Genomic DNA, 20,968 nt, shown 5'->3' on the forward strand with positions numbered 1-20,968 from the left:
TCGGGATTGAATTCAACAGTCACCATGCGCACTTTCCTCCATGGGAGTAATTCTCAAACAGTCTACGATTTGATCGCTCCCTGGAACACCAGTAGTAGTTTCCGATGCACATCTGGTGGCATTCTGTAATCTGTGGACAAGCAGAGAGTTGATGAAACACAGAAATTGCATCGGGATTGAATACAACAGTCACAATGTGCACATTCCTCCATGTGTGTAATGTCACAAACAGTCTACGCTTTGATCGTTCCCTGAATGACCAGTAGTGATTTCCGATGCACAACTGGTGGCATTCTGTAATCTGTGGACTATCAAAGTGTTGATGAAACACAGAAATTGCATCGGGATTGTATACAACAGTCACCATGCGCACTTTCCTCCATAGGAGTAATTCTCAAACATTCTACGCTTTGATCGTTCCCTCGAAGACCAGTAGTAGTTTCCGATGCACATCTGTTGGCATTCAGTAATCTGTGGACTATCAGAGTGTTGGTGAAATACAGATATAGCATCGGGATTGATTTCAACAAACACCATGCGCACTTTCCTCCATGGGAGTAATGTCTCAAACAGTCTACGCTTTGATCGTTCCCTGGAAGACCATTAGTAGTTTCCGGTGCACATCTGGAAGCATTCTGTAATCTGTGGACCTTTAAAATGTTTTAAAACACAGAAATTGGATCGGGAGTGAATACAACAGTCACCATCTGCACTTTCCTCCATGGGAGTAACGTCTGAAACAGTCTACGCTTTGATCGTTCCCAGGAAGACCAGTAGTAGTTTCCGATGCACATCTGGAGGCATTCTGTAATATGTGGACTATCAGAGTGTTGATGAAAATCAGAAATTGCATCGGGATTGAATACAGCAGTCACCATGCGCACTTTCCTCCATGGGAGTAATGTCTCAAACAGTATACGTTTTGATTGTTCCCTGGAAGACCAGTAGTAGTTTTCGATGCATTTCTGGAGGCATTCTGTAATCTGTGGACTATCAGGGTGTTGATGAAACACAGAAATTGCATCGGGATTGAATTCAACAGTCACCATGCGCACTTTCCTCCATGGGAGTAATTCTCAAACATTCTACGCTTTGATCTTTCCCTGGAAGACCAGTAGTAGTTTCTGATGCACATCTTTTGGCATTCAGTAATCTGTGAACTATCAGAGTGTTGGTGAAACACAGAAATAGCATCGGGATTGAATACAACAGTCACCATGCGCACTTTCCACCATGGGAGTAATGTCTCAAACAGTCTACGCTTTGATCGTTCCCTGTAATACCAGTAGTAGTTTCCGATGCACATCTGGTGGCATTCTGTAATCTGTTGACTATTAGAGTGTTGATGAAACACAGAAATTGCATCGGGATTGAATACAACAGTCACCATGCGCACATTCCTCCATGGGAGTAATGTCTCAAACATTCTACGCTTTGATCGTTCCCTGGAAGACCAGTAGAAGTTTCCGATGCACATCTGGTAGCATTCTGTAATCTATGGACTATCAGAGTGTTGATGAAACACAGAAATTGCATCGGGATTGAATACAACAGTCACCATGCGCACTTTCCTCCATGGGAGTATTGTCTCAAACAGTCTACATTTTGATTGTTCCCTGGAAGACCAGTAGTAGTTTTCGATGCACAAATGGAGGCATCCTGTAATCTGTGGACTATCAGAGTGTTGATGAAACACAGAAATTCCATCGGGATTGAATACAACAGTCACCATGCGCACTTTCCTCCATGGGAGTAATTCTCAAACAGTCTACGCTTTGATCGTTCCCTGGAAGACCAGTAGAAGTTTCCGATGCATTTCTGGAGGCATTCTGTAATCTGTGGACTATCAGGGTGTTGATGAAACAGAGAAATTGCATCGGGATTGAATTCAACAGTCACCATGCACACTTTCCTCCATGGGAGTAATTCTCAAACATTCTACGCTTTGATCTTTACCTGGAAGACCAGTAGTAGTTTCTGATGCACATCTTTTGGCATTCAGTAATCTGTGGACTATCAGAGTGTTGGTGAAACACAGAAATAGCATCGGGATTGAATACAACAGTCACCATGCGCACTTTCCACCATGGGAGTAATGTCTCATACAGTCTACGCTTTGATCGTTCCCTGTAATACCAGTAGTAGTTTCCGATGCACATCTGGTGGCATTCTGTAATCTGTTGACTATTAGAGTGTTGATGAAACACAGAAATTGCATCGTGATTGAATACAACAGTCACAATGCGCACTTCCCTCCATGGTGAGTAATGTCTCAAACAGTCTACGATTTGATCGTTCCCTGGAACACCAGTTTAGATGCACATCTGGTGGCATTCTGTAATCTGTGGACTATCAGAGTGTTGATGAAACACAGTGAATGCATCGGGATTGAATACAACAGTCAACATGCGCACTTACCTCCACGGGAGTGATATCTCAAACAGTCTACACTTTGATCGTTCCCTGGAATACCAGTTGTAGTTTCCGATGCACATCTGGTGGCATTCTGTAATCTGTGGACTATCAGAGTGTTCATGAAACACAGAAATAGCATCGGGATTGAATACAACAGTCACCATGCGCAATTTCCTCCATGGGAGTAATGTCTGATACAGTCCACGATTTAATCGTTCCCTGGAAGACCAGTAGTAGTTTCCGATGCACATCTGGAGGCATTCTGTAATATGTGGACTATCAGAGTGTTGGTGAAACACAAAAATAGCATCGGGAATCAATACAACAGACACCATGCACACTTTCCTCCATGGGAGTAATGTCTCAAACAGTCCACGATTTAATCGTTCGATGGAAGGCCAGTAGTAGTTTCCGATGCACATCTGGAGGCATTCTACAACCTGTGGACTATCTGAGTGTTGATGAAACACAGAAATTGCATCGGGTTTTAATACAACAGTCACCATGCGCACTTTCCTCCATGGGAGTAATGTCTCAAACAGTCTACGCTTTGATCGTTCCCTGCAAGACCAGTAGTAGTTTCCGATACACATCTGGTGGCATTCTGTAATCTGTGGACTATCAGAGTGTTGATGAAACACAGAAATTGCATCGGGATTGAATACAAAAGTCACTATGCCCACATTCTTCCATGGGAGTAATGTCTCAAACAGTCTACACTTTGATCGTTCCCTGGAAGACCAGTAGAAGTTTCCGATGCACATCTGGTAGCATTCTGTAATCTATGGACTATCAGAGTGTTGATAAAACACAGAAATTGCATCGGGATTGAATACAACTGTCACCGTGCGCACTTTCCTCCATGGGAGTAATGTCTCAAACTGTCTACGTTTTGATTGTTCCCTGGAAGACCAGTAGTAGTTTTCGATGCACAAATGGAGGGATTCTGGAATCTGTGGACTATCAGAGTGTTGATGAAACACAGAAATTGCATCGGGATTGAATACAACAGTCACCATGCGCACTTTCCTCCATGGGTGAAATTCTCATACATTCTACGATTTGATCGTTCCCTGGAAGACCAGTAGTAGTTTCCGATGCACATCTGGTGGCATTCAGTAATCTGTGGACTATCAGAGTGTTGGTGAAACACAGAAATAGCATCGGGATTGAATACAACAGTCACCATGCGCACTTGCCTCCATGGGAGTAATGTCTGAAACAGTCTACGCTTTGATCGTTCCCTGGAAGACCATTAGTAGTTTCCGGTGCACATCTGAAAGCATTCTGTAATCTGTGGACCTTCAAAATGTTGATAAAACACAGAAATTGCATCGGGAGTGAATACAACAGTCACCATGCGCACTTTCCTCCATGGGAGTAATGTCTCAAACAGTCTACGCTTTGATCGTTCCCTGCAAGACCAGTAGTAGTTTCCGATACACATCTGGTGGCATTCTGTAATCTGTGGACTATCAGAGTGTTGATGAAACACTGAAATTGAATCGGGATTGAATACAACAGTCACCATGCGCACTTCCCTCCATGGGAGTAATTTCTCAAACAGTCTACGATTTGATCGTTCTCTGGAACACCAGTAGTAGTTTCCGATGCACATCTGGTTGCATTCTGTAATCAGTGGACTATCAGAGTGTTGATGAAACACAGTAATAGCATCGGGATTGAATACAACAGTCACCATGCGCACTATCCTCCATGGGAGCAATGTCTCAAACGGTCTACGCTTTGATCGTTCCCTGGACGACTAGTAGTAATTTCCGATGCACATCTGGAGGCATTCTGTAATCTGTGGACTATCAGAGTGTTGATGAAACACATAAATTGCATCGGGATTGAATACAACAGTCACCATGCGCACTTTCCTCCATGGGAGTAATTCTCAAACATTCGACGCTTTGATCGTTACCTGGAAGACCAGTAGTAGTTTCCGATGCACATCTGGTGTCATTCTGTAATCTGTGGACTATCAGAGTGTTGGTGAAACACAGAAATAGCATCGGGATTGATTACAACAGTCACCACGCGCACTTTCCTCCATGGGAGTAATGTCTCAAACAGTCTACGCTTTGATCGTTCCCTGCAAGACCAGTAGTAGTTTCCGATGCACATCTGGTGGCATTCTGTAATCTGTGGACTATCAGAGTGTTGATGAAACACAGAAATTGCATCGGGATTGAATACAACAGTCACTATGCGCACATTCTTCCATGGGAGTAATGTCTCAAACAGTCTACGCTTTGATCGTTCCCTGGAAGACCAGTAGAAGTTTCCGATGCACATCTGGTGGAATTCTGTAATCTGTGGACTATCAGAGTGTTGATGAAACACAGAAATTGCATCGTGATTGAGTACAACAGTCACCATGCGCACTTCCCTTCATGGGAGTAATGTCTCAAACAGTCTACGCTTTGATCGTTCCCTGGAAGACCATTAGTAGTTTCCGGTGCACATCTGGAAGCATTCTGTAATCTGTGGACCTTTAAAATGTTAATAAAACACAGAAATTGCATCGGGAGTGAATACAACAGTCACCATCCGCACTTTCCTCCATGGGAGTAACGTCTGAAACAGTCTACGCTTTGATCGTTCCCAGGAAGACCAGTAGTAGTTTCCGATGCACATCTGGAGGCAATCTGTAATATGTGGACTATCAGAGTGTTGATGAAAATCAGAAATTGCATCGGGATTGAATACAGCAGTCACCATGCGCACTTCCCTCCATGGGAGTAATGTCTCAAACAGTATACGTTTTGATTGTTCCCTGGAAGACCAGTAGTAGTTTTCGATGCATTTCTGGAGGCATTCTGTAATCTGTGGACTATCAGGGTGTTGATGAAACACAGAAATTGCATCGGGATTGAATTCAACAGTCACCATGCGCACTTTCCTCCATGGGAGTAATTCTCAAACATTCTACGCTTTGATCTTTCCCTGGAAGACCAGTAGTAGTTTCTGATGCACATCTTTTGGCATTCAGTAATCTGTGGACTATCAGAGTGTTGCTGAAACACAGAAATAGCATCGGGATTGAATACAACAGTCACCATGCGCACTTTCCACCATGGGAGTATTGTCTCAAACAGTCTACATTTTGATTGTTCCCTGGAAGACCAGTAGTAGTTTTCGATGCACAAATGGAGGCATTCTGGAATCTGTGGACTATCAGAGTGTTGATGAAACACAGAAATTGCATCGGGATTGAATACAACAGTCACCATGCGCACTTTCCTCCATGGGTGAAATTCTCAAACATTCTACGATTTGATCGTTCCCTGGAAGACCAGTAGTAGTTTCCGATGCACATCTGGTGGCATTCAGTAATCTGTGGACTATCAGAGTGTTGGTGAAACACAGAAATAGCATCGGGATTGAATACAACAGTCACCATGCGCACTTGCCTCCATGGGAGTAATGTCTGAAACAGTCTACGCTTTGATCGTTCCCAGGAAGACCAGTAGTAGTTTTCGATGCATTTCTGGAGGCATTCTGTAATCTGTGGACTATCAGGGTGTTGATGAAACACAGAAATTGCATCGGGATTGAATTCAACAGTCACCATGCGCACTTTCCTCCATGGGAGTAATTCTCAAACATTCTACGCTTTGATCTTTCCCTGGAAGACCAGTAGTAGTTTCTGATGCACATCTTTTGGCATTCAGTAATCTGTGGACTATCAGAGTGTTGCTGAAACACAGAAATAGCATCGGGATTGAATACAACAGTCACCATGCGCACTTTCCACCATGGGAGTATTGTCTCAAACAGTCTACATTTTGATTGTTCCCTGGAAGACCAGTAGTAGTTTTCGATGCACAAATGGAGGCATTCTGTAATCTGTGGACTATCAGAGTGTTGATGAAACACAGAAATTCCATCGGGATTGAATACAACAGTCACCATGCGCACTTTCCTCCATGGGAGTAATTCTCAAACAGTCTACGCTTTGATCGTTCCCTGAAAGACCAGTAGTAGTTTCCGATGACCATCTGGTGGCATTCTGTAATCTGTGGACTATCAGAGTGTTGATGAAACACAGAAATTGCATCGGGATTGAATACAACAGTCAACATGCGCACTTTTCTCCATGGGAGTAATTCTCAAACATTCTACGCTTTGATCGTTCCCTCGAAGACCAGTAGTAGTTTCCGATGCACATCTGGGGGCATTCAGTAATCTGTGGACTATCAGAGTGTTGGTGAAATACAGATATAGCATCGGGATTGATTTCAACAAACACCATGCGCACTTTCCTCCATGGGAGTAATGTCTCAAACAGTCTACGCTTTGATCGTTCCCTGGAAGACCATTAGTAGTTTCCGGTGCACATCTGGAAGCATTCTGTAATCTGTGGACCTTTAAAATGTTGATAAAACACAGATATTGCATCGTGAGTGAATACAACAGTCACCATGCGCACATTGCTCCATGGGAGTAATGTCTCAAACAGTCTACGCATTGATCGTTCCCTGAAAGACCAGTAGTGGTTTCCGATGCACAACTGGTGGCATTCTGTAATCTGTGGACCATCAGAGTGTTCATGAAACACAGAGAATGCATCGGGATTGAATACAACAGTCACCATGCCCACTTTCCTCCACGGGAGTGATATCTCAAACAGTCTACGATTTGATCGTTCCCTGGAATACCAGTAGTAGTTTCCGATGCACATCTGGTGGCATTCTGTAATCAGTGGACTATCAGAGTGTTGATGAAACACAGTAATAGCATCGGGATTGAATACAACAGTCACCATGCGCACTTTCCTCCATGGGAGTAATGTCTCAAAGAGTCTACGCTTCGATCGTTCCCTGGACGACCAGTAGTAATTTCCGATGCACATCTGGAGGCATTCTGTAATCTGTGGACTATCAGAGTGTTGATGAAACACAGAAATTGCATCGGGATTGAATACAACAGTCACCATGCGCACTTTCCTCCATGGGAGTAATTCTCAAACATTCGACGCTTTGATCGTTACCTGGAAGACCAGTAGTAGTTTCCGATGCACATCTGGTGTCATTCAGTAATCTGTGGACTATCAGAGTGTTGGTGAAACACAGAAATAGCATTGGGATTGATTACAACAGACACCATGCGCACTTTCCTCCATGGGAGTAATGTCTCAAACAGTCTACGCTTTGATCGTTCCCTGCAAGACCAGTAGTAGTTTCCGATGCACATCTGGTGGCATTCTGTAATCTGTGGACTATCAGAGTGTTGATGAAACACAGAAATTGCATCGGGATTGAATACAACAGTCACTATGCGCACATTCTTCCATGGGAGTAATGTCTCAAACAGTCTACACTTTGATCGTTCCCTGGAAGACCAGTAGAAGTTTCCGATGCACATCTGGTAGCATTCTGTAATCTATGGACTATCAGAGTGTTGATAAAACACAGAAATTGCATCGGGATTGAATACAACTGTCACCATGCGCACTTTCCTACATGGGAGTAATGTCTCAAACGGTCTACGCTTTGATCGTTCCCTGGACGACTAGTAGTAGTTTTCGATGCACAAATGGAGGCATTCTGGAATCTGTGGACTATCAGAGTGTTGATGAAACACAGAAATTGCATCGGGATTGAATACAACAGTCACCATGCGCACTTTCCTCCATGGGTGAAATTCTCGAACATTCTACGATTTGATCGTTCCCTGGAAGACCAGTAGTAGTTTCCGATGCACATCTGGTGGCATTCAGTAATCTGTGGACTATCAGAGTGTTGGTGAAACACAGAAATAGCATCGGGATTGAATACAACAGTCACCATGCGCACTTGCCTCCATGGGAGTAATGTCTGAAACAGTCTACGCTTTGATCGTTCCCTGGAAGACCATTAGTAGTTTCCGGTGCACATCTGGAAGCATTCTGTAATCTGTGGACCTTCAAAATGTTGATAAAACACAGAAATTGCATCGGGAGTGAATACAACAGTCACCATGCGCACTTTCCTCCATGGGAGTAATGTCTCAAACAGTATACGTTTTGATTGTTCCCTGGAAGACCAGTAGTAGTTTTCGATGCACTTCTGGAGGCATTCTGTAATCTGTGGACTATCAGAGTGTTGATGAAACACTGAAATTGAATCGGGATTGAATACAACAGTCACCATGCGCACTTCCCTCCATGGGAGTAATTTCTCAAACAGTCTACGATTTGATCGTTCTCTGGAACACCAGTAGTAGTTTCCGATGCACATCTGGTTGCATTCTGTAATCAGTGGACTATCAGAGTGTTGATGAAACACAGTAATAGCATCGGGATTGAATACAACAGTCACCATGCGCACTTTCCTACATGGGAGTAATGTCTCAAACGGTCTACGCTTTGATCGTTCCCTGGACGACTAGTAGTAATTTCCGATGCACATCTGGAGGCATTCTGTAATCTGTGGACTATCAGAGTGTTGATGAAACACATAAATTGCATCGAGATTGAATACAACTGTCACCATGCGCACTTTCCTCCATGGGAGTAATTCTCAAACATTCGACGCTTTGATCGTTACCTGGAAGACCAGTAGTAGTTTCCGATGCACATCTGGTGTCATTCAGTAATCTGTGGACTATCAGAGTGTTGGTGAAACACAGAAATAGCATCGGGATTGATTACAACAGTCACCATGCGCACTTTCCTCCATGGGAGTAATGTCTCAAACAGTCTACGCTTTGATCGTTCCCTGCAAGACCAGTAGTAGTTACCGATGCACATCTGGTGGCATTCTGTAATCTGTGGACTATCAGAGTGTTGATGAAACACAGAAATTGCATCGGGATTGAATACAACAGTCACTATGCGCACATTCTTCCATGGGAGTAATGTCTCAAACAGTCTACGCTTTGATCGTACCCTGGAAGACCAGTAGAAGTTTCCGATGCACATCTGGTGGAATTCTGTAATCTGTGGACTATCAGAGTGTTGATGAAACACAGAAATTGCATCGTGATTGAGTACAACAGTCACCATGCGCACTTCCCTTCATGGGAGTAATGTCTCAAACAGTCAACGATTTGATCGTTCCCTGGAACACCAGTAGTAGTTTCCGATGCACATCTGGTGGCATTCTGTAATCTGTGGACAAGCAGAGAGTTGATGAAACACAGAAATTGCATCGGGATTGAATACAACAGTCACAATGTGCACATTCCTCCATGTGTGTAATGTCACAAACAGTCTACGCTTTGATCGTTCCCTGAATGACCAGTAGTGATTTCCGATGCACAACTGGTGGCATTCTGTAATCTGTGGACTATCAGAGTGTTGATGAAACACAGAAATTGCATCGGGATTGTATACAACAGTCACCATGCGCACTTTCCTCCATGGGAGTAATTCTCAAACATTCTACGCTTTGATCGTTCCCTCGAAGACCAGTAGTAGTTTCCGATGCACATCTGGGGGCATTCAGTAATCTGTGGACTATCAGAGTGTTGGTGGAATACAGATATAGCAGCGGGATTGATTTCAACAAACACCATGCGCACTTTCCTCCATGGGAGTAATGTCTCAAACAGTCTACGCTTTGATCGTTCCCTGGAAGACCATTAGTAGTTTCCGGTGCACATCTGGAAGCATTCTGTAATCTGTGGACCTTTAAAATGTTAATAAAACACAGAAATTGCATCGGGAGTGAATACAACAGTCACCATCCGCACTTTCCTCCATGGGAGTAACGTCTGAAACAGTCTACGCTTTGATCGTTCCCAGGAAGACCAGTAGTAGTTTCCGATGCACATCTGGAGGCAATCTGTAATATGTGGACTATCAGAGTGTTGATGAAAATCAGAAATTGCATCGGGATTGAATACAGCAGTCACCATGCGCACTTTCCTCCATGGGAGTAATGTCTCAAACAGTATACGTTTTGATTGTTCCCTGGAAGACCAGTAGTAGTTTTCGATGCATTTCTGGAGGCATTCTGTAATCTGTGGACTATCAGGGTGTTGATGAAACACAGATATTGCATCGGGATTGAATTCAACAGTCACCATGCGCACTTTCCTTCATGGGAGTAATTCTCAAACATTCTACGCTTTGATCTTTCCCTGGAAGACCAGTAGTAGTTTCTGATGCACATCTTTTGGCATTCAGTAATCTGTGGACTATCAGAGTGTTGGTGAAACACAGAAATAGCATCGGGATTGAATACAACAGTCACCATGCGCACTTTCCACCATGGGAGTAATGTCTCAAACAGTCTACGCTTTGATCGTTCCCTGTAATACCAGTAGTAGTTTCCGATGCACATCTGGTGGCATTCTGTAATCTGTTGACTATTAGAGTGTTGATGAAACACAGAAATTGCATCGGGATTGAATACAACAGTCACCATGCGCACATTCCTCCATGGGAGTAATGTCTCAAACAGTCTACGCTTTGATCGTTCCCTGGAAGACCAGTAGAAGTTTCCGATGCACATCTGGTAGCATTCTGTAATCTATGGACTATCAGAGTGTTGATGAAACACAGAAATTCCATCGGGATTGAATACAACAGTCACCATGCGCACTTTCCTCCATGGGAGTATTGTCTCAAACAGTCTACATTTTGATTGTTCCCTGGAAGACCAGTAGTAGTTTTCGATGCACATATGGAGGCATTCTGTAATCTGTGGACTATCAGAGTGTTGATGAAACACAGATATTCCATCGGGATTGAATACAACAGTCACCATGCGCACTTTCCTCCATGGGAGTAATTCTCAAACAGTCTACGCTTTGATCGTTCCCTGGAAGACCAGTAGTAGTTTCCGATGTCCATCTGGTGGCATTCTGTAATCTGTGGACTATCAGAGTGTTGATGAAACACAGATATTGCATCGGGATTGAATACAACAGTCACCATACGCACATTCCTCCATGGGAGTAATGTCTTAAACAGTCTACGCTTTGATCGTTCCCTGGAAGACCAGTAGAAGTTTCCGATGCACGTCTGGTGGCATTCTGTAATCTATGGACTATCAGAGTGTTGATGAAACACAGAAATTGCATCGGGATTGAATACAACAGTCACCATCCGCACTTTCCTCCATGGGAGTAACGTCTGAAACATTCTACGCTTCGACCGTTTCCTGGAAGACCAGTAGTAGTTTCCGATGCACATCTGGTGGCATTCTGTAATCTGTGGACTATCAGAGTGTTGATGAAACACAGAAATTGCATCGTGATTGAATACAACCGTCACAATGCGCACTTCCCTCCAAGGTGAGTAATGTCTCAAACAGTCTACGATTTGATCGTTCCCTGGAACACCAGTTTCCGATGCACATCTGGTGGCATTCTGTAATCTGTGGACTATCAGAGTGTTGATGAAACACAGTGAATGCATCGGGATTGAATACAACAGTCAACATGCGCACTTACCTCCACGGGAGTGATATCTCAAACAGTCTACACTTTGATCGTTCCCTGGAATACCAGTTATAGTTTCCGATGCACATCTGGTGGCATTCTGTAATCTGTGGACTATCAGAGTGTTCATGAAACACAGAAATAGCATCGGGATTGAATACAACAGTCACCATGCGCAATTTCCTCCATGATAGTAATGTCTGATACAGTCTACGCTTTGATCGTTCCTTGCAAGACCAGTAGTAGTTTCCGATGCACATCTGGAGGCATTCTGTAATCTGTGGACTATCAGAGTGTTGGTGAAACACAAAAATAGCATCGGGAATCAATACAACAGTCACCATGCACACTTTCCTCCATGGGAGTAATGTCTCAAACAGTCCACGATTTAATCGTTCCCTGGAAGACCAGTAGTAGTTTCCGATGCACATCTGGAGGCATTCTGTAAACTGTGGACTATCAGAGTGTTGGTGAAACACAAAAATAGCATCGGGAATCAATACAACAGTCACCACGCACACTTTCCTCCATGGGAGTAATGTCTCAAACAGTCCACGATTTAATCGTTCGATGGAAGACCAGTAGTAGTTTCCGATGCACATCTGGAGGCATTCTACAACCTGTGGACTATCTGAGTGTTGATGAAACACAGAAATTGCATCGGGATTTAATACAACAGTCACCATGCGCACTTTTCTCCATGGGAGTAATGTCTCCAACAGTCTACGATTTGATCGTTCCCTGGAACACCAGTAGTAGTTTCCGATGCACATCTGGTGGCATTCTGTAATCTGTGGACTAGCAGAGAGTTGATGAAACACAGAAATTGCATCGGGATTGAATACAACAGTCACAATGTGCACATTCCTCCATGTGTGTAATGTCACAAACAGTCTACGCTTTGATCGTTCCCTGAATGACCAGTAGTGATTTCCGATGCACAACTGGTGGCATTCTGTAATCTGTGGACTATCAGAGTGTTGATGAAACACAGAAATTGCATCGGGATTGTATACAACAGTCACCATGCGCACTTTCCTCCATGGGAGTAATTCTCAAACATTCTACGCTTTGATCGTTCCCTCGAAGACCAGTAGTAGTTTCCGATGCACATCTGGGGGCATTCAGTAATCTGTGGACTATCAGAGTGTTGGTGAAATACAGATATAGCATCGGGATTGATTTCAACAAACACCATGCGCACTTTCCTCCATGGGAGTAATGTCTCAAACAGTCTACGCTTTGATCGTTCCCTGGAAGACCATTAGTAGTTTCCGGGGCACATCTGGAAGCATTCTGTAATCTGTGGACCTTTAAAATGTTGATAAAACACAGAAATTGCATCGGGAGTGAATACAACAGTCACCATCCGCACTTTCCTCCATGGGAGTAACGTCTGAAACAGTCTACGCTTTGATCGTTCCCAGGAAGACCAGTAGTAGTTTCCGATGCACATCTGGAGGCAATCTGTAATATGTGGACTATCAGAGTGTTGATGAAAATCAGAAATTGCATCGGGATTGAATACAGCAGTCACCATGCGCACTTTCCTCCATGGGAGTAATGTCTCAAACAGTATACGTTTTGATTGTTCCCTGGAAGACCAGTAGTAGTTTTCGATGCATTTCTGGAGGCATTCTGTAATCTGTGGACTATCAGGGTGTTGATGAAACACAGAAACTGCATCGGGATTGAATTCAACAGTCACCATGCGCACTTTCCTCCATGGGAGAAATTCTCAAACATTCTACGCTTTGATCTTTCCCTGGAAGACCAGTAGTAGTTTCTGATGCACATCTTTTGGCATTCAGTAATCTGTGGACTATCAGAGTGTTGGTGAAACACAGAAATAGCATCGGGATTGAATACAACAGTCACCATGCGCACTTTCCACCATGGGAGTAATGTCTCAAACAGTCTACGCTTTGATCGTTCCCTGTAATACCAGTAGTAGTTTCCGATGCACATCTGGTGGCATTCTGTAATCTGTTGACTATTAGAGTGTTGATGAAACACAGAAATTGCATCGGGATTGAATACAACAGTCACCATGCGCACATTCCTCCATGGGAGTAATGTCTCAAACAGTCTACGCTTTGATCGTTCCCTGGAAGACCAGTAGAAGTTTCCGATGCACATCTGGAGGCATTCTGTAATCTGTGGACTATCAGAGTGTTGGTGAAACACAAAAATAGCATCGGGAATCAATACAACAGTCACCATGCACACTTTCCTCCATGGGAGTAATGTCTCAAACAGTCCACGATTTAATCGTTCCCTGGAAGACCAGTAGTAGTTTCCGATGCACATCTGGAGGCATTCTGTAATCTGTGGACTATCAGAGTGTTGGTGAAACACAAAAATAGCATCGGGAATCAATACAACAGTCACCATGCACACTTTCCTCCATGGGAGTAATGTCTCAAACAGTCCACGATTTAATCGTTCCCTGGAAGACCAGTAGTAGTTTCCGATGCACATCTGGAGGCATTCTGTAATCTGTGGACTATCAGAGTGTTGGTGAAACACAAAAATAGCATCGGGAATCAATACAACAGTCACCATGCACACTTTCCTCCATGGGAGTAATGTCTCAAACAGTCCACGATTTAATCGTTCGATGGAAGACCAGTAGTAGTTTCCGATGCACATCTGGAGGCATTCTACAACCTGTGGACTATCTGGGTGTTGATGAAACACAGAAATTGCATCGGGATTTAATACAACAGTCACCATGCGCACTTTTCTCCATGGGAGTAATGTCTCCAACAGTCTACGCTTTGATCGTTCCCTGGAAGACCAGTAGAAGTTTACGAAGCACATCTGGTGGCATTCTGTAATCTATGGACTATCAGAGTGTTGATGAAACACAGAAATAGCATCAGGATTGAATACAACATTAACCATGCGCACTTTCCTCCATGGGAGTAATGTCTCAAATAGTCTACGCTTTGATCGTTCCCTGGAAGACCAGTAGTAGTTTCCGATGCACATCTGGTGGCATTCTGTAATCTGTGGACTAACAGAGTGTTGATGAGACACAAAAATTGCATCGGGATTGAATACAACAGCCACCATGCGCACTTTCCTCCATGGGAGTAATGTCTCAAACAGTCTACGCTTTGATCGTTCCCTGGAAGACCAGTAGTAGTTTCCGATGCAAATCTGGAGGCATTCTGTAATCTGTGAACAATCAGAGTGTTGATGAAACACAGAAATAGCATCGCGATTGAATAAAACAGTCACCATGCGCACTTTCCTCCACTGTAGTAATGTCTCAATCAGTCCACGATTTCATCGGTCGATGGAAGACCAGTAGTAGTTTCCGATGCACATCTAGAGGCAATCTGTAATCTGAGGACTATCAGAGTGTTGATGAAACACAGTAATTGTGTCTGGATTGAAGACAACACTCACCATGCGCACTTTTATTCCTTGGGAGTAATGTCTCAAACATTCTACGCTTTGATCGTTCCCTGTTTGACCAGTACTAGTTCCCGATGCACATCTGGAGGCATTCTGTAATCTGTGGACTATCAGACTGTTGATGAAACACAGAAATTGAATCGGGATTGAATACAACAGTCACCATCCGCACTTTCCTCCATTGGAGTAACGTCTGAAACATTCTACGCTTTGATTTTTTCCTGGAAGACCAGTAGTAGTTTCCGATGCACATCTGGTGGCATTCTGTAATCTGTGGACTGTCAGAGTGTTGATGAAACACAGAAATGGCATCGGGTTTGAATACAACAGTCACCATGCGCACTTTCCTCCTTGGGAGTAATGTCTCAAACATTCTACGCTTTGATCGTTCCCTGTTTGACCAGTACTAGTTCCCGATGCACACCTGGAGGCATTCTGTAATGTATGGACTATCAGAGTGTTGATGAAACACAGAAATAGCATCGGGATAGAATACAACAGTCACCATGCGCATTTTCCTCCACGGGAGTAACGTCTGAAACATTCTACGCTTTGATTTTTTCCTGGAAGACCAGTAGTAGTTTCCGATGCACATCTGGTGGCATTCTGTAATCTGTGGACTGTCAGAGTGTTGATGAAACACAGAATTGCATCGGGTTTGAATACAACAGTCACCATGCGCACTTTCCTCCATTTGAGTAATGTCTCAAACAGTCTACGCGTTGATCGTTCCCTGAAAGACCAGTAGAAGTTTCCGATGCACATCTGGTGGCATTCTGTAATCTATGGACTATCAGAGTCTTGATGGAACACAGAAATTGCATCGGGATTGATAACAACAGTCACCATGCGCACTTTCCTCCACGGGAGTAATGTTTTAAACAGTCCACGATTTTATCGTTCGATGGAAGACCAGTAGTACTTTCCGATGAACATCTGGAGACATTCTGTAATCTGTGGACTATCTGAGTGTTGATGAAACACAGAAATTGCATCGGGATTGAATACAACAGTCACCATGCGCACTTTTCTCCATGGGAGTAATGTTCCCAACAGTCTGCGCTTTGATCGTTCCCTGGAAGACCAGTAGAAGTTTCCGATGCACATCTGGTGGCATTCTGTAATGTATGGACTATCAGAGTGTTGATGAAACACAGAAATAGCATCGGGATAGAATACAACAGTCACCATGCGCATTTTCCTCCACGGGAGTAATGTCAAAATCAGTCCACGATTTGATCGTTCGATGGAAGACCAGTAGTAGTTTCCGATGCACATCTGGAGGCAATCTGTAATCTGAGGACTATCAGAGTGTTGATGAAACACAGTAATTGCATCGGGATTGAATACAACACTCTCCATGCGCACTTTCCTCCATGGGAGTAATGTCTCAAACTTTCTACGCTTTGATCGTTCCCTGTTAGAAAAGTACTAGTTCCCGATGCACATCTGGAGGCATTCTGTAATCGGTGTACTATCAGACTGTTGATGAAACACAGAAATTGAATCGGGATTGAATACAACAGTCACCATCCGCACTTTCCTCCATGGGAGTAACGTCTGAAACATTCTACGCTTTGATCGTTCCCTGGAAGACCAGTAGTAGTTTCCGATAAACATCTGGTGGCATTCTGTAATCTGTGGACTATCAGAGTGTTGATGAAACGCAGAAATTTCCTCGGGATTGAATACAACAGTCACCATCCGCACTTCCATCCATGGGAGTAATTTCTCAAACAGTCTACGATTTGATCGTTCCCTGGAACACCAGTAGTAGTTTCCGATGCACATCTGGTGGCATTCTGTAATCTGTGGAATATCAGAGTGTTGATGTAACACAGAAATTGCATTGGGATTGAATACAACAGTTTCCTTGCGCACATTCCTCCACGGGAGTAATGTCTCAAACAGTCTACGCTTTGATCGTTCCCTGAAAGACCAGTAATGGTTTCCGATGCACAACTGGTGGCATTCTGTAATCTGTGGACTATCTGAGTGTTGATGAAACACAGAAACTGCATCGAGATTGAATACTACAGCACCATCCGCACTTTCCTCCATGGCAGTAATGTCTCAAACAGTCTACGCTTTGATCGTTGCCATGAAGACTAGTAGAAGATTCCGATGCACATCTGGAGGCAATCTGTAAACTGTGGACTATCAGAGTGTTAATGAAACACAGAAATTGCATCGGGATGGAATACAACAGTCACCATCCGCACTTTTCTGCATTGGATTAATATCTGAAACAGTCTACGCTTTGATCGTTCCATGGAATACCAGTAGTAGTTTCCGATGCACATCTGGAGGCATTCTGTAATCTGTGGACTTTCAAAGTGTTGATGAAACACAGAAATTGCATCGGGAGTGAATACAACAGTCACAATCCGCACTTTCCTCCATGGGAGTAATGTCTAATACACTCTACGCTTTGATCGTTCCCAGGAAGACCAGTAGTAGTTTCACATGCACATATGGAGGCATTCTGAAATCTGTGGACTATCTGAATGTTGATGAAACACAGAAATTGCATCGGGATTGAATACAACAGTCACCACGCGCACTTTCCTCCATGGGAGTAATGTCTCAAACAGTCTACGCTTTGATCGTTCCCTGGAAGACCAGTAGGAGTTTCCAATGCACATCAGGAGGCATTCTGTAATCTGTGGACTATCTGAGTGTTGATGAAACACAGAAATTGCATCGGGATTGAATACAACAGTCACCATGCGCACTTTCCTCCATGGGAGTAATGTCTCAAACAGTCTATGCTTTGATCGTTCCCTGGAAGACCAATAGTAGTTTCCGATGCACATCTGGAGGCATTCTGTAATCTGTGGACTAACTGAGTGTTGATGAAACACAGAAATTGCATCGGGAGTGAATACAACAGTCACCATCCGCACTTTTCTCCATGGGAGTAATTCTCAAACAGTCTACGCTTTGATCGTTCCCTGGAAGAAAAGTAGAAGTTTCCGATGCACATCAGGAGGCATTCTGTAATCTGTGGACTATCTGAGTGTTGGTGAAACACAGAAATAGCATCGGGAATGAATACAACAGTCACCATGCACACTTTCCTAGAATGGAAGTAATGTCTCAAACAGTCCACGATTTAATCGTTCAATGGAAGACCAGTAGTAGTTTCCGATGCACATCTGGAGGCATTCTATAACCTGTGGACTATCTGAGTGTTGATGAAATACAGAAATTGCGTCGGGATTGAATACAACAGTCACCATGCGCTCTTTTCTCCATGGGAGTAATGTCTCCAACAGTCTACGCTTTGATCGTTCCCTGGAAGACCAGTAGAAGTTTCCGAAGCACATCTGGTGGCATTCTGTAATCTATGGACTATCAGAGTGTTGATGAAACACAGAAATAGCATCAGGATTGAATACAACAGTCACCATGCGCACTTTCCTCCATGGGAGTAATGTCTCAAATAGTCTACGCTTTGATCGTTCCCTGGAAGACCAGTAGTAGTTTCCGATGCACATCTGGTGGCATTCTGTAATCTGTGGACTAACAGAGTGTTGATGAGACACAGAAATTGCATCGGGATTGAATACAACAGTCAATATTCGCACTTTCCTCCATGGGAGTAATGTCTCAAACAGTCTACGCTTTGATCGTTACCTGTAAGACCAGTAGTAATTTCCGATGCACATCTGGAGGCATTCCGTAATCTGTGGAGTATCAGAGTGTTGATGAAGCACTGAAATAGCATCGGGATTGAATACAACAATCACCATGCGCATTTTCCTCCACGGGAGTAATGTCTCAATCAGTCCACGATTTGATCGTTCGATGGAAGACCAGTAGTAGTTTCCGATGCACATCTGGAGGCAATCTGTAATCTGAGGACTATCAGAGTGTTGATGAAACACAGTAATTGCGTCGGGATTGAATACAACACTCACCATGCGCACTTTCCTCCATGGGAGTAATGTCTCAAACTTTCTACGCTTTGATCGTTCCCTGTTAGACCAGTACTAGTTCCCGATGCACATCTGGAGGCATTCTGTAATCTGTGTACTATCAGACTGTTGATGAAACACAGAAATTGAATCGGGATTGAATACAACAGTCACCATCCGCACTTTCCCCCATGGGAGTAACGTCTGAAACATTCTACGCTTTGATTGTTTCCTGGAAGACCAGTAGTAGTTTCCGATGCACATCTGGTGGCATTCTGTAATCTGTGGACTGTCAGAGTGTTGATGAAACACAGAAATGGCATCGGGTATGAATACAACAGTCACCATGCGCACTTTCCTCCATGGGAGTAATGTCTCATACAGTCTACGCGTTGATCGTTCCCTGAATGACCAGTAGAAGTTTCCGATGCACATCTGGTGGCATTCTGTAATCTATGGACTATCAGAGTCTTGATGGAACACAGAAATTGCATCGGGATTGATAACAACAGTCACCATGCGCACTTTCCTCCACGGGAGTAATGTCTCTAACAGTCCACGATTTTATCGTTCGATCGAAGACCAGTAGTACTTTCCGATGCACATCTGGAGGCATTCTGTAATCTGTGGACTATCTGAGTGTTGATGAAACACAGAAATTGCATCGGGATTGAATACAACAGTCACCATGCGCACTTTTCTCCATGTGAGTAATGTCCCCAACAGTCTACGCTTTGATCGTTCCCTGGAAGACCAGTAGAAGTTTCCGATGCACATCTGGTGGCATTCTGTAATCTATGGACTATCAGAGTGTTGATGAAACACAGAAATAGCATCGGGATTGAATACAACAGTCACCATGCGCACTTTCCTCCATGGGGATAATGTCTCAAACAGTCTACGATTTGATCGTTCCCTGGAACACCAGTAGTAGTTTCCGATGCACATCTGGTGGCATTCTGTAATTTGTGGAATATCAGAGTGTTGATGTAACACAGAAATTGCATTGGGATTGAATACAACAGTTTCCTTGCGCACATTCCTCCACGGGAGTAATGTCTCAAAAAGTCTACGCTTTGATCGTTCCCTGAAAGACCAGTAATGGTTTCCGATGCACAACTGGTGGCATTCTGTAATCTGTGGACTATCTGAGTGTTGATGAAACACAGAAACTGCATCGAGATTGAATACTACAGCACCATCCGCACTTTCCTCCATGGCTGTAATGTCTCAAACAGTCTACGCTTTGATCGTTGCCATGAAGACTAGTAGAAGATTGCGATGCACATCTGGAGGCAATCTGTAAACTATGGACTATCAGAGTGTTGATGAAACATAGAAATTGCATCGGGATGGAATACAACAGTCACCATCCGCACTTTTCTGCATTGGATTAATATCTGAAACAGTCTACGCTTTGATCGTTCCATGGAATACCAGTAGTAGTTTCCGATGCACATCTGGAGGCATTCTGTAATCTGTGGACTTTCAAAGTGTTGATGAAACACAGAAATTGCATCGGGAGTGAATACAACAGTCACAATCCGCACTTTCCTCCATGGGAGTAATGTCTGATACACTCTACGCTTTGATCGTTCCCAGGAAGACCAGTAGTAGTTTCACATGCACATATGGAGGCATTCTGAAATCTGTGGACTATCTGAATGTTGATGAAACACAGAAATTGCATCGGGATTGAATACAACAGTCACCATGCGCACTTTCCTCCATGGGAGTAATGTCTCAAACAGTCTACGATTTGATCGTTCCCTGGAAGACCAGTAGGAGTTTCCAATGCACATCAGGAGGCATTCTGTAATCTGTGGACT

This window comes from Schistocerca gregaria, chromosome 6 (genome assembly GCF_023897955.1).
Source record: "Schistocerca gregaria isolate iqSchGreg1 chromosome 6, iqSchGreg1.2, whole genome shotgun sequence".
Classification (NCBI taxonomy): Eukaryota; Metazoa; Arthropoda; class Insecta; order Orthoptera; family Acrididae; genus Schistocerca; species Schistocerca gregaria.